Genomic DNA, 14,920 nt, shown 5'->3' with positions numbered 1-14,920 from the left:
AAAACAGCCCCAAAGCATGATGTTTCCACCCCCATGCTTCACAGTAGGTATGGTGTTCTTTGGATGCAACTCAGCATTCTTTGTCCTCCAAACACGACGAGTTGAGTTTTTACCAAAAAGTTCTATTTTGGTTTCATCTGACCATATGACATTCTCCCAATCCTCTTCTGGATCATCCAAATGCACTCTAGCAAACTTCAGACGGGCCTGGACATGTACTGGCTTAAGCAGGGGGACACGTCTCGCACTGCAGGATTTGAGTCCCTGGCGGCGTAGTGTGTTACTGATGGTAGGCTTTGTTACTTTGGTCCCTGCTCTCTGCAGGTCATTCACTAGGTCCCCCCGTGTGGTTCTAGGATTTTTGCTCACCGTTCTTCTGATCATTTTGACCCCACGGGGTGAGATCTTGCGTGGAGCCCCAGATCGAGGGAGATTATCAGTGGTCTTGTATGTCTTCCATTTCCTAATAATTGCTCCCACAGTTGATTTCTTCAAACCAAGCTGCTTACCTATTGCAGATTCAGTCTTCCCAGCCTGGTGCAGGTCTACAATTTTGTTTCTGGTGTCCTTAGACAGCTCTTTGGTCTTGGTCATAGTGGAGTTTGGAGTGTGACTGTTTGAGGTTGTGGACAGGTGTCTTTTATACTGATAACAAGTTCAAACAGGTGCCATTAATACAGGTAACGAGTGGAGGACAGAGGAGCCTCTTAAAGAAGAAGTTACAGGTCTGTGAGAGCCAGAAATCTTGCTTGTTTGTAGGTGACCAAATACTTATTTTCCACCATAATTTGCAAATAAATTCATTAAAAATCCTACAATGTGATTTTCTGGATTTTTTTTCCTCAATTTGTCTGTCATAGTTGACGTGTACCTATGATGAAAATTACAGGCCTCTCTCATCTTTTTAAGTGGGAGAACTTGCACAATTGGTGGCTGACTAAATACTTTTTTCCCCCACTGTATTCTGTGATTTACCCTCCTGCGCCTTACTCAGTCCAAAATCACCCGCTACAATAATGACAAAGCGAAAACAGGTTTATAGAAATGTTTTGAAAATGTATTAAAAATAAAAACCAAAATACCTTATTTACATAAGTAGTCAGACCCTTTGTTATAAGACTCGAAATTGAGCTCAGGTGCATCCTGTTTCCATTAATCATCCTTGAGATGTTTCTACAACCTGATTGGAGTCCACCTGTGGTACATTCAATTGATTGGACATGATTTGGAAAGGCACACACCTGTCTATATAAGGTCCCACTGTTGACAGTGCATGTAAGAGCAAAAACCAAGCCATGAGGTCGGAGGAATTGTCCATAGAGCTGTGAGACCGGATTGTGTCGAGGCACAGATCTGGGGAAGGGTAACATAGCATTTCTGCAGCATTGAAGGTCCCCAAGAACACAGTGGCCTCCGTCATTCTTAAATGGAAGAAGTTTGGAACCACCAAGACTCTTCCTAGAACTGGCCGCCTGGCCAAACTGAGCAATCGGGGGAGAAGGGCCTTGGTCAGGGAGGTGACCATGAACCCAATGGTCACTCTGTCAGACCTCCAGAGTTCCTCTGTGGAGATGGGAGAACCTTGCAGAAGGACAACCATCTCTGCAGCACTCCACTTATCAGGCCACACTGGTAGAGTGGCCAGACGGAAGCAAATGACAGCCCGCTTGGAGTTTGCCAAAAAGCACCTAAAGACTCTCAGACCATGAGAAACAAGATTCTCTGGTCTGATGAAACCAATATTGAAGTCTGGCCTGAATGCCAAGCGTCATGTCTGGAGGAAACTTGGCATCATCCCTACGGTGAAGCATGGTGGTGGCAGCATCATGCTGTGGGGATGTTTTTCAGCGGCAGGGACTGGGAGACTAGTCAGGATTGAGGGAAAGATGAACGGAGCAAAGTACAGAGAGATCCTTGATAAAAACCTGCTTCAGAGCGCTCAGGATCTCAGACTGGGGTGAAGGTTCACCTTCCAACAGGATAACAACCCTAAGCACACATCCAAGACAACGCAGGAGTGACTTCGGGACAAGTCTCTGAATGTCCTTGAGTGGCCCAGCCAGAGCCTGGACTTGAACCCGATTTAACATCTCTGGAGAGACCTGCAAATAGCTGTGCAGCTACGCTCCCCATCCAACCTGACAGAGCTTGAGAGGCTCTGCAGAGAAGAATGGGAGAAACTCCCCAACTACAGGTGTGCCAAGCTTGTAGCGTCATACCCAAGAAGACTCGAGGCTGTAATCGCTGCCAAAGGTGCTTCAACAAAGTACTGAGTAAAGGGTCTGAATACTTATGCAAATGTGATATTTCCGTTTGTTATTTTGTATACATTTCTGCTTTGTCATTATGGGGTATTGTGTGTAGATTGGTGAGGGAAAAAACAATTGAATCCCTTTTAGAATAAGGCTGTAATGTAACAAAATGTGGAAAAAGACAAGGGGTCTGAATACTTTCCGATTGCACTGTATTTCACCGGAGAAAGCATCTGAGCAAGTAATACAGCGCCCCTCTGTCTCTGTATGTATAGGCCATCTATCTGATGCTGTCTTGTCCAAAAGAGTATGACATTGAATGCAAGGGAAGCCAGCGACCTTTTGCCAGCAACCTTTTGGCCTCACTTTATAAAAAAAAGTATAAAATAATAGCCAATCAGCATTGCGCTAAACTGAATGAGCTAAACTGTGAATGGTCCTGGCGCACTCAGTTTTGATTTGGCGTCTCTCCTATCACAACGCATCAATAGAAATACGTAATTGTTGTGCTGTTGTCCTAGCTAGCTAGCCAGCTAGCTAAAATTGTCCATTTTCTAAATTAGTAATGGATGGAGATAGGGATTTGGACTTGTGGTTTTACTTAATTCTCCGAACTGGCCAAGGATTATAGTGGCGATTCTGATCCAACCATTAATTAATACATTGTGTCCCTGGCCTGAGAGGATGGAAGTTTAATATGTAGCTAGATGTAGAAGTTTAATGTTAACTAGCTAATGTTTTCCATGAATGGAAGTTAGGCTAGCGAGCAAAAATGTTAGCCAGGTAACCTAGGACAACAAAAAATAAAAGTGTGTACTATATGACAGAGTGATAGACCGTTTCATCAACATGAAAGAGAAATTGGCATTTCCCTACAAATAGGGTGAGTTAACATGTTTTTCTACTCTCACGAACTCACACGTACACAGAAATCAGAACCATGGACAGCCCCATCACATTTAGCTAACGTTGATTGGACTAAATTTTTTTGGTATCTTTTAGTTGTCACTGTATTAGACTAAGCATAGGTGATTTGATGATGTTGAAATGTTGAAGGTGAAATGGTGCTGGAATAGTGAAGGCAGCTCCTGTTTTCTTTGCAACTTGCGGTAACTCTATGTGGTTCTAAATCGAAAATGTCGGAAACATTAACTTGCTTGACCATGCTGTAGGTCTTGATGCTGTAGGTCTTGTAACTGTTTATTACATGAAATATGCTTTGTGGACTACACCAGACAGAGGTTGCGCTCCGTTCTTTTTATGAAACAAAGGTGTGGTTGAATTTATTCTGCCACTGTGTCTTCCTATTGTCTTGGCCTTTAGGCCAATATATCACAGGGCAAGGCATATGAAGTAACAGGTTATAGAGCAAACAACGCAATTATCACAACACAAGCCGGCCCAGACTGCATTCCTAGCCGTGTCCTCAGAGCATGTGCAGACCAGCTGGCTGGAGTATTTACAGACATATTCAATCTCTCCCTATCCCAGTCTGCTGTCCCCACTTGCTTCAAGATGTCCACCATTGTTCCTGTACCCAAGAAGGTGAAGGTAACTGAACTAAATTACTATTGCCCTGTATCACTCACTTCTGTCATCATGAAGTGCTTTGAGAGGCTAGTTAAGGATCATATCACCTCCACCTTACCCGACACCCTAGACCAGCGCTGCCCAACCCTCTTCCTGGAGATCTACCGTCCTGTGGGTTTTCAGTCCAACCCTAATTTAACACACCTGATTCTACTTATTAGCTGCTCAACAAGACCTTAACTAGCGGAATCAGATATGCTAAATTAGGGTTGGACTGAAAACCTACAGGACTGTAGATCTCTAGGAAAAGGGTTGGGCAGCGTTGCCCTAGACCCACTGCAATTCGCATACCGCCCCAATAGATCCACGGATTATGAAATCGCCATCACACTGCACACTGCCCTATCCCATCTGGACAAGAGGAATACCTATGTAAGAATGCTGTTCATTGACCACAGCTCAGTCTTCAACACCATAGTACACTGTCACGGTTTCGGCCGAGGCTGCTCCTTCTCCTTGTTCGGGCAGGCTTCGGCGGTCGTCGTCTCCGGAGTACTAGCTGCCACCGTTCTATGTTTCTATGTTTGATTGGTTTTGTCTGTTTGTTACACCTGTTCCTTGTTAGTGTTCATTATGCGTCCTATTTAGTTATCTTGTGTTTGGTCAGGTGTTGTGCGTAATTGTTCGATGTCACGTGTTGTATTAGTTCGCTGTTCTGTTCCCTCTGTATTCGTTTTGTTAGAGAGAGTCCCGCACGTTGTGCGCTTTTATTTTTGGTACATACCAGTGTGCGTAATTGTTCGCCTGTGGCCTGTTGCCGTGGTTGGCTTGTTTCCTTGGACTTCACTAAAGACATCTGTTTCGAACCTCTGTGTGTCCTGCGTGTGATTCCACCTTACCTCTACACTCAACCCTGACATAATTACACACCATCTCAATGGAATCAGCAGGAGCAACCACACCCACGGAGATCATCGAGGAGCGCCTTCGTGGACAGGAGGAAAGGATTAACCAAATCGGGCACGCCCTGGACAGAGTGATGAACACCCTCCATCGATGGGAGACCAGCGGAGTGCCCACACTCCCACCTACCACACCCTCACCGTCGGTCAGCCCGCCTGTCCAACTTCCGGAACCCAGTGGGATTCGGCTCTCGCTCCCGAGGGCGTACGACGGCACCGCTGCCGGGTGTCAGGGGTTCCTGTTGCAAGTTGAACTCTACCTCGCCACCGTACACCCGGCGCCCTCGGGACACGAGAGCGTTTCCGCCCTCATCTCCTGTCTCACCGGCAAGGCGTTGGAGTGGGCCAACGCCGAATGGAGGAGAATAGACGCCTATGCGGAGTTCTCCCGCCGCTTCGTGCAGTGTTTGACCATCCACCAGAGGGGAAGGTGGCGGGGGAGCGTCTATTCTACCTCCGGCAGGGGATGAGGAGCGCTCAGGAGTTTGCACTGGAGTTCCGGACTCTAGCGGCAGATGCAGGGTGGAATGAGCGGGCACTTATAGACCACTTCCACTGCAGCCTCCGGGAGGACGTCCGCAGAGAGTTGGCGTGCAGGGATACCACGCTTTCTTTTGACCAATTGGTTGACATGGCCATTCGGCTGGACACCCTGCTCGCTACCCGTGGGCGTCCCAGATGGGGGTCACCCATTCCACCCTCCAGCACCTCCGAGCCGAGCCCTATGGAGCTCGGAGGTGCTGGCGCTAGAGGAAGGAGGAGAAGGAGCCCGAGGGGGGCCGTCCCCTGCACCAACTGTGGCCGTGGAGGGCACACCGCGGCTAGGTGCTGGGGAGGGTCTCCTGGTGGAGGAGAAGGCAGGCCACACATTGGGGAGTCCTCCCAGGTGAGTAGGCGCCCCATTTACCCAGAGCTTTCTGTCATTCACATAACATTTACATTTTAGTCACAACTATACCTGTTTGTTTTCCACAGGTTGCACCTCGTTCTCGTTCCCAGCATAAGGCGCTAGTCGATTCAGGCGCAGCTGGGAATTTTGTAGATCGCAAATTCTTTGTAGAGTTAGGGATTCCCCTCCTTCCGGTAAATAATCCTTTCCCTGTACATGCCCTAGATAGCCGTCCATTAGGATCCGGGTTGATTAGGGAGGTCACAGTGCCACTTAGGATGGAGACGCAGGGGGGTCATGAGGAGACGATTCAGCTCTATCTGATCGACTCTCCTGCGTATCCGGTGGTGCTGGGGCTTCCCTGGTTGATTAAACATGATCCTACTATTTCGTGGCGAGAGAGGGCTCTTAAGGGGTGGTCTGCTCAGTGTGAGGGGCTATGTCTGGGTGTTTCCGTAGGGGCGACCTCGGTGGAGAGTCCGAACCAAATGCCCGCACTGCACATTCCCCCCGAGTATGAGGATTTGGCACTCGTATTTAGCAAGACGAGAGCGGCGCGGTTGCCACCTCATAGACAGGGGGATTGTGCGATAGACCTCCAGGCAGGAGCTGCGCTCCCGCGGAGCCATGTGTATCCTTTGTCACAGGAGGAGAAGAGGGCGATGGAGACATACATTGCCGAGTCTCTGAGACAGGGATACATACGGCCCTCCACTTCACCCGCGTCCTCGAGCTTCTTTTTTGTGAAGAAAAAGGATGGAGGTTTGCGCCCGTGTATTGATTACCGCGGTCTCAATCAGATTACTGTGAAATATAGTTATCCACTCCCTCTGATTGCAACTATGACGGAGTCATTACACGGGGCACGGTTCTTCACAAAATTGGACCTCAGGAGCGCATATAACTTGGTGTGCATTAGAGAGGGCGATGAATGGAAGACAGCATTTAGTACTACCTCCGGTCATTACGAGTATCTCGTCATGCCATACGGGTTAATGAATGCTCCATCAGTCTTCCAATCCTTTGTAGATGAGATTTTCCGGGACATGCAGGGGCAGGGAGTAGTCGTGTACATAGACGATATTCTGGTGTACAGTTCTACCCGAGCCGAACATGTATCCCTGGTGCGCCGAGTATTGAGGAGGCTGTTGGAGCATGACCTGTATGTCAAAGCAGAGAAATGTCTGTTCTTCCAGGAGTCGGTCTCCTTTTTGGGTTATCAGTTGTCTGCGTCAGGGGTGAGGATGGAGGTTGACCGTGTGTCAGCCGTGCGTAATTGGCAAACCCCAACCACGGTTAAAGAGGTGCAGCAGTTCTTGGGTTTTGCGAATTACTACCGGAGGTTTATCCGGGGTTTTGGACAGGTGGCAGCTCCCATAACGTCCCTTCTGAAGGGGGGTCCGGTGCGCTTGCGGTGGTCAGCTGAGGCGGACAGGGCTTTTGGGAGACTGAAGGACCTGTTTACCTCGGCTCCAGTGCTGGCGCATCCGGATCCCGCTTTACCATTCCAAGTAGAGGTGGACGCGTCTGAAGCCGGTATCGGGGCCGTTCTCTCACAACGGTCCGGCACACCACCTAAACTCCGCCCCTGTGCTTTTTATTCGAAAAAGCTCAGTCCGGCGGAGCGTAATTATGACGTAGGGGACAGGGAGCTGTTAGCCGTGGTACAAGCCCTAAAGGTGTGGAGGCATTGGCTTGAGGGGGCTCAACACCCTTTTCTCATTTTGACTGACCACCGTAACCTGGAATACATTCGGGCAGCTAGGAGACTGAATCCTCGCCAGGCTCGGTGGACTATGTTTCTAGCCCGGTTCGTGTTTAAGATCACTTACATCCCTGGGTCCCAGAACGGGAAGGCAGATGCCCTGTCTCGGCGGTATGACACGGAGGAGAGGTCCGTTGAGCCCACTCCCATACTACCTAAGTCTTGTCTGGTTGCACCGGTGGTATGGGAGGTCGATACGGAGATCGAGCGGGCGTTACGCACCGACCCTAGCCCTCCACAGTGTCCAGTGGGTCGGACGTACGTCCCGCTCGAGGTCCGGGATCGACTCATTTATTGGGCTCACACGTCACCCTCCTCTGGGCATCCAGGTATTGGCCGGACAGTGCACTGCCTTAGCACAAAGTACTGGTGGCCAACGTTAGCCAGGGATGTGAGGATTTATGTCTCCTCCTGCTCGGTGTGTTCCCAGTGTAAGGTGCCCAGACACTTGCCCAGGGGTAAGTTACAACCCCTGCCCGTTCCACAACGACCCTGGTCTCACCTCTCGGTGGATTTTGTTACAGACCTTCCCCCCTCACAGGGGAATACCACCATCCTGGTCGTTGTCGATCAGTTCTCGAAGGCCTGTCGTCTCCTTCCCATGCCGGGTCTGCCTACTGCCCTACAGACCGCTGAGGCTTTATTTACCCACGTCTTCCGGCATTACGGGGTACCCGAGGATATAGTGTCTGATCGAGGCCCCCAGTTTACCTCCAGAGTCTGGAGAGCGTTTATGGAACGATTGGGGGTTTCGGTGAGCCTTACCTCGGGTTACCACCCGGAGAGTAATGGGCAGGTCGAACGTGTCAACCAGGATGTGGGTAGGTTTCTGAGGTCGTATTGCCAGGGCCGGCCGGAGGAGTGGGCGAGATATGTTCCCTGGGCCGAGATGGCACAGAACTCTCTCCGCCACTCCTCCACTAAACTAACCCCTTTCCAGTGTGTGTTGGGGTACCAGCCAGTTCTGGCACCTTGGCATGAGAGCCAGATCGAGGCCCCTGTGGTGGATGAGTGGGTGCGGTGCTCGGAGGAGACGTGGAACGCTGCACACATCCATCTGCAGTGAGCCATCCGTCGACATAAGACGAGCGCCGATCTCCACCGCAGTGAGGGGCCAGTGTACGCACCTGGAGATCGAGTCTGGCTCTCAACCAGAAACCTGCCCCTCCGCCTGCCCAGCCGGAAGCTGGGTCGGCGGTTTGTGGGGCCTTTTAAAGTCCTGAGGAGATTGAACGAGGTGTGTTACAGGTTACAACTGCCCATTGATTACAGGAATATTAACCCCTCGTTCCATGTGTCTCTCCTCCCCTGTGGTAGCTGGTCCACTCCAGGATTATGAGATAGAAGAGACTCCTCCGCCCCCATTGGACATCGAGAGGGCTCCGGCGTACACTGTTCTGTCCATCCTAGATTCGAGACGCCGGATGGGGGGTCTCCAATATCTCGTGGAGTGGGAGGGGTACGGCCCGGAGGAGCGGTGCTGGGTGCCGAGGAGGGACATCCTAGACCCGTCTCTTCTGACCGAGTTCCATCGTGGTCATCCTACGCGCCCTGCTCCGCGTCTTCCTGGTCGTCCCCGAGGCCGGGGTCGGCGCACGGCTGGAGCCGCGCGTCAAGGGGGGGGGTACTGTCACGGTTTCGGCCGAGGCTGCTCCTTCTCCTTGTTCGGGCAGGCTTCGGCGGTCGTCGTCTCCGGAGTACTAGCTGCCACCGTTCTATGTTTCTATGTTTGATTGGTTTTGTCTGTTTGTTACACCTGTTCCTTGTTAGTGTTCATTATGCGTCCTATTTAGTTCTCTTGTGTTTGGTCAGGTGTTGTGTCTAATTGTTCGATGTCACGTGTTGTATTAGTTCGCTGTTCTCTTCTCTCTGTATTCGTTTTGTTAGAGAGAGTCCCGCACGTTGTGCGCTTTTATTTTTGGTACTTACCAGTGTGCGTAATTGTTCGCCTGTGGCCTGTTGCCGTGGTTGGCTTGTTTCCTTGGACTTCACTAAAGACATCTGTTTCGAACCTCTGTGTGTCCTGCGTGTGATTCCACGTTACCTCTACACTCAACCCTGACATACACAAGCATTTCGTTAAACCTGCAATAACAACAGCTAAACATGTGTATGTGAACAATACATAATTTTTTTGGGGTTGTAATATGGCTTTTTTTTCCGAACTTCCCCAGGGATGTTACCCACGCACCGCTACTGCTAGGACGCCCCGCTGTCTACAAAAAACAGGTGCTGTCACAATTTGTACGAGCAAGCTGGAGGGAGGAGGCCATTGGTACAATGCTGCTGTAGCAGTTGATCTGTTAAAAGCCATTTGTGAATGTATTTTTAAAGCCTTGCTTTCTCTCAGTTCACTTCACTGCACTCAGTCCAAGCCAAAGTGCCAACCTGCATTCCACTGAACAGTCAGACAGACATAGTGGAACATTTTTTTTTCAAACAATAAGGTGTCTCTGGGGAGAAGTCGCAGGGCGGAGGATGGAGGGCAAGAAGCTGGGGAACGGTCGAGAGTAGATTGCCAGGAGCAGAATCCCAGCATGCAACAGCCATAGTACCACAGGTCGCCCACACATGCTGGTGCTGTACTTCTGAATGGAAATTATTGCACACTTTAGAGCAGGATATTGTGTATTCTGTTGGCTGTGGGATCAATCTAGGAGCACATAATTATCCTATTCCCCTTCACATCTGGTTCCAAGTTCAGCTCCACTAAATAACTGGTTTGTATATTGAACTCTCCTCAATTACGCAAAAATGCCAGAATAAGAATGGATGATTCATCCCCCGAGATGAAAATGTCAATCTAATATAAATCATAACTCTGGGCGAGGGATGGAGATGAGGATGGGTATGAGTGAATAACTGGCCAGACCTGGCCAGTGTATGAAATCCACTTTTTATACCTCACTGACTGACTGAGTGAGAGCAGGGGGTTTCCCTATCATTGCTCTCTCTCTGCCCAGCATAAATCATCCTCATCCAATTATGATAAAGTCTGTAGCCCAGATTACGTGGTTTACCATGAGGAAGAAAAAATATAATTCTCCCTGACACCGTCTTACAGTGAATAAAGAGTGAGATTTCACTTCAGCTGCGACGGGCCGTGTCCTTTCATTAATGGGGCTCGGCTGAGTCGGAGATGGTGCAGCTATTTAAAATGTTTTTCTTTTTTGATTTTCTGTCAAATTTTTCCCTCCTCTCTCTCTCTCTCCACCTTTTTGTGGCGTTTGTGATGAACTTTTCCGATGCTGAGAGCACGGGTTTGCTGTTCCTCTAGGACAGGGGGTAGTGGAGCAGAACAGTGATGGGTTGATAGATTGATACCTAATGTCATTTGCAATCTGGTGTCAGGGTGGTGATTAAAAGGGGTCCAGAGACACAGCGCAGAGGGAGAAGGGAGAAGGAAGGAGGCTGCATGGGGCAGAAATAGAGCTTGAGCAGTTCAGGCATCAATAGAATTCACACTCAGCAAGCATCTGATGACATTGTCCCCGCAATGGATCAGAGCTAATCATTTTAACTATGTGGGTTGGTTATTTTTCTCGACAAGGACAACAGGGAACGTTATTAATTAGAACAATACAATTTTTAACCTACATTAAATTTTTTGGGCCAGTTATGAATGTCTTCCACTAGTAATTCAGTGCAACAACATAATAGCCCTCAGCACCACACATGAATCCCTCTGGTTGGACCATAGCATTGTGCCAAGCCTTTATAAATCGATCCCAGTCAAAAGTGTTAAAATCAGAGGGACATGATTTCTGAAACATAAAAAATAATAATACAAAAATACCACATGGATGACAGATGCAGTCAGCTGGAACTTGTTCGTCTTCCACTGTGGAAATCACTGAATATTTTATATTGATCCTTTTTCTTAAGGGCTTCATGGCTAAAGATCGCTCTGACAGTTTTTTGTATGTCACCCAGGCACGTGCACAGAAAGGGCTCTACCTGTGCAGAGCACATTCCCCTTTGCCCTTCCAGTCTCCAAAGTGCCTTTTTGGGTGGTGGTATAATTTCCCCTAAAATGTTTTTTTTGTATAACGTTTTTGTCATTGTTGTTCGGAACCCACTGCCCACAAGTGCCAACTTGTTGTCCGGAACCCGCTGGTTGTGCCTGTTGATCTTCCCTGTATGGATCCTTTGGAGCCTTTTTCCCAGTCTGCCCTGTACGACGACTGCGTGCCAGGTATCCACATGCATGGCTTGAGAGATTTGGTCACCGGTCAAGTGTTTGTAGCTAGCTACCTAGCTTAAATTTCAACAGTACTGCCACAGCAGCATAACATTTGATTAACACTTGATTTAGCTCACATCAAATCAAATGTTATTTGTCACTTGTGCCGAATACAACAGGTGTAGACCTTACAGTGAAATGCAATGCAAATAGTCCAGGTAGCCATTTGATTAGTGTTACGTTCTCCCCTCGGGTGTAGTTCGTCTGAGGAGGAGACGTAAATGCCCGTGCCTACGCACACAATGTAAACTAAATGGATGGGAAAGAAATGTGGGGTGTAACTAACTAAAATAATGGGACACAACAACCAGAACTCAATGTTAGCCCTCTGGGGTCGTTTAGTAAGGTACTGAACAACATATACAACACCCATAAAGAAACAGTAATAAAACAAAGACCAATCAAACAAACCAGGGATGGTAAGAGAAGGGAATGTTTGGGAACGGGGTCCAAGTAATGAAAATAAATTAAAGGTCCCTCTTCTACAAACCTAATCCTTCCTAACACTCTAAGCCTTAACCAGCTCTCCCACCTGTTACCACAAATACAGTGGTGACACCCGCCTGGCTAACCTAGTGTATAAAACAGTGGATTATCTACGTGTGAATGTACACCCATGGGCAGAACTACCTTTCCCTTCTCCAGGACCCAGGTAGGGTGGAATACAGCAGGAGGACAGGCTGGAACACAAACAAAGATAAATCAAAACAACCAATAACCAAATCCTCAGCCAAACAATAGTGCCCCGTCTCTCTCTGTCTCGAACTCACACGACAAACAGTTTATACTCTAGTGAATCAATCACTCAACCACAGCTGCCAGGACTCCGGACCGAAACCACGCCCACCATCGTCAGCCGCAACTCAGCACACCTGAAATAACCAGAACACACCAACAGAACAACCACTCTGAACCACACACACACTACAAAGGAAAATTGGGAGAAAGAAAAACATGTCACACGTAACAATTAGCTGTTCAGGAGTCTTATAGCTTGGTGGTAGAAGCTGTTAAAAAGCCTTTTGGACCTAGAGTTGGCGCTCCGGTACCACTTGCTGTGCAGTAGCAGAGTGAACAGTCTATGACTAGGGTGGCTGGAGTCTTTGACCATTTTTAGGGTCTTCCTCTGACACCACCTGGTATAGAGGTCCTGGATGGCAGGAAGCTTGGCCCCAGTGATGTACTGGGCCCTACGCATTACCCTCTGTAGTGCCTTGCGGTTGGAGGCCGAGCAGTTGCCATACCAGGCAGTGATGCAACCAGTCAGGATGCTCTCGATGGTCCAGCTGTATAACTTTTTGAGGATCTGAGGACCCATGCCAAATCTTTTTAGTCTCCTGAGGGGGAATAGGCTTTGTCGTGCCCTCTTCACGACTGTCTTGGTGTGTTTGGACCATGATGGTTTGTTGGTGATGTGGACACCAAGTAAATTGAAGCTCTCAACCTGCTCCACTACAACCCTGTCGATGAGAATGGAGGCGTGCTCGGTCCTCTTCTTTTTCCTGTAGTCCACAATCATCTCCTTTGTCTTGGTCACGTTGAGGGAGAGGTTGTTATCCTGGCACCAGACGGCCAGGTCTCTGACCTCCTCTCTATAGGCTGGGTCATCGTTGTCGGTAATCAGGCCTACCACTGTTGTGTCATCTGCAAACTTAATGATGGTGTTGGGAGTTGTGCTTGGTCATGCAGTCATGGGTTAACACATAGTACAGGAAGGGACTGAGCACACACCCCTGAGGGGCCCCCATGTTGAAGATCAGCGTGGCAGATGTGTTGTTACGTACCCTTACCACCTGAGGGCGGCCCGTCAGGAAGTCCAGGATCCAGTTGCAGAGGGAGGTGTTTAGTCCCAGGGTCCTTTGAGGGCACTATGGTGTTGAACGCTGAGCTGTAGTCAATGAAAAGCATTCTCACGTAGGTGTTCTTTTGTCCAGGTGGGAAAGGGCAGTGTGGAGTGCAATAGAGATTTCATAATCTGTGGATCTTTTGGGGCGGTATGCAAATTTGATTGGGTCTAGGGTTTCTGGGATAATGGTGTTGATGTGAGCCATGACCAGCCTTTCAAAGCAATTCATGGCTACAGACGTGAGTGCTACAGGTCGGTAGTCATTTAGGCAGGTTACCATTAGTGTTCTTGGGCACAGAGACTATGTTGGTCTGCTTGAAACATGTTGGTATTACAGACTCAGTCATGGACCGGTTGAAAATGTCAGTGAAGATACTTGCCAGTTGGTCAGCGCATGCTCAGAGTACACGTCCTGGTAATCCGTCTGGCCCTGCGGCCTTGTGAATGTTGACCTGTTTAAAGGTCTTACTCACATTGGCTATGGAGTGCGTGATCACACAGTCATCCGGAACAGCTGATGCTCTCATGCGTGCTTCAGTGTTGCTTGCCTCGAAGCGAGCATATAAGTAATGTAGCTCGTCTGGTAGGCTCGTGTCACTTGGCAGCTTGCGACTGTGCTTCCCTTTGTAGTCTGTAATAATTTGCAAGCCCTGCCACATCCGACGAGCATTGGAGCCGGTGTAGGATGATTCAATCTTAGTCCTGTATTGACGCTTTGCCTGTTTGATGGTTCGTCAGAGGGCATAGCGGGATTTCTTATAAGTGTCCAGGTCCAGTCCCGCTCCTTGAAAGCGGCAGCTCTACCCTTTAGCTCAGTGCAGATGTTGCCTGTAATTAATGGCTTCTGTACGTACGGTCACTGTGGATGGACATCGGCGATACACTTATTGATGAAGCCAGTGACTGCTGTGGTGTACTCCTCAATGCTATCGGAAGAATCCCTGAACATATTCCAGTCTCTGCTAGCAAAACAGTCCTGTAGCTTAGCATCTGCATTACATTTTACATTACATTTTAGTCATTTAGCAGACGCTCTTATCCAGAGCGACTTACAAGAGCAATTAGGGTTAAGTGCCTTGCTCAAGGGCACATTTACGTCATTTAGCAGACGCTCTTATCCAGAGCGACTCACCAATTGGTGCGTTCACCCTATAGCCAGTGGGATAACCACTTTACAAATTTTTTTTGGGGGGGGGGGGGGTAGAAGGATTACTTTATCCTATCCCAGGTATTCCTTAAAGAGGTGGGGTTTCAAATGTCTCCGGAAGGTGGTGAGTGACTCCGCTGTCCTGGCGTCGTGAGGGAGCTTGTTCCACCATTGGGGTGCCAGAGCAGCGAACAGTTTTGACTGGGCTGAGCGGGAACTATGCTTCCGCAGAGGAAGGGGAGCCAGCAGGCCAGAGGTGGATGAACGCAATGCCCTCGTTTGGGTG

Source organism: Coregonus lavaretus (assembly GCF_964263955.1).
Source record: "Coregonus lavaretus genome assembly, chromosome: 30".
NCBI classification, from domain to species: domain Eukaryota; kingdom Metazoa; phylum Chordata; class Actinopteri; order Salmoniformes; family Salmonidae; genus Coregonus; species Coregonus lavaretus.
The sequence above is the reverse complement of the archived record's forward strand: the minus strand, read 5'-3'. Positions refer to the sequence as shown.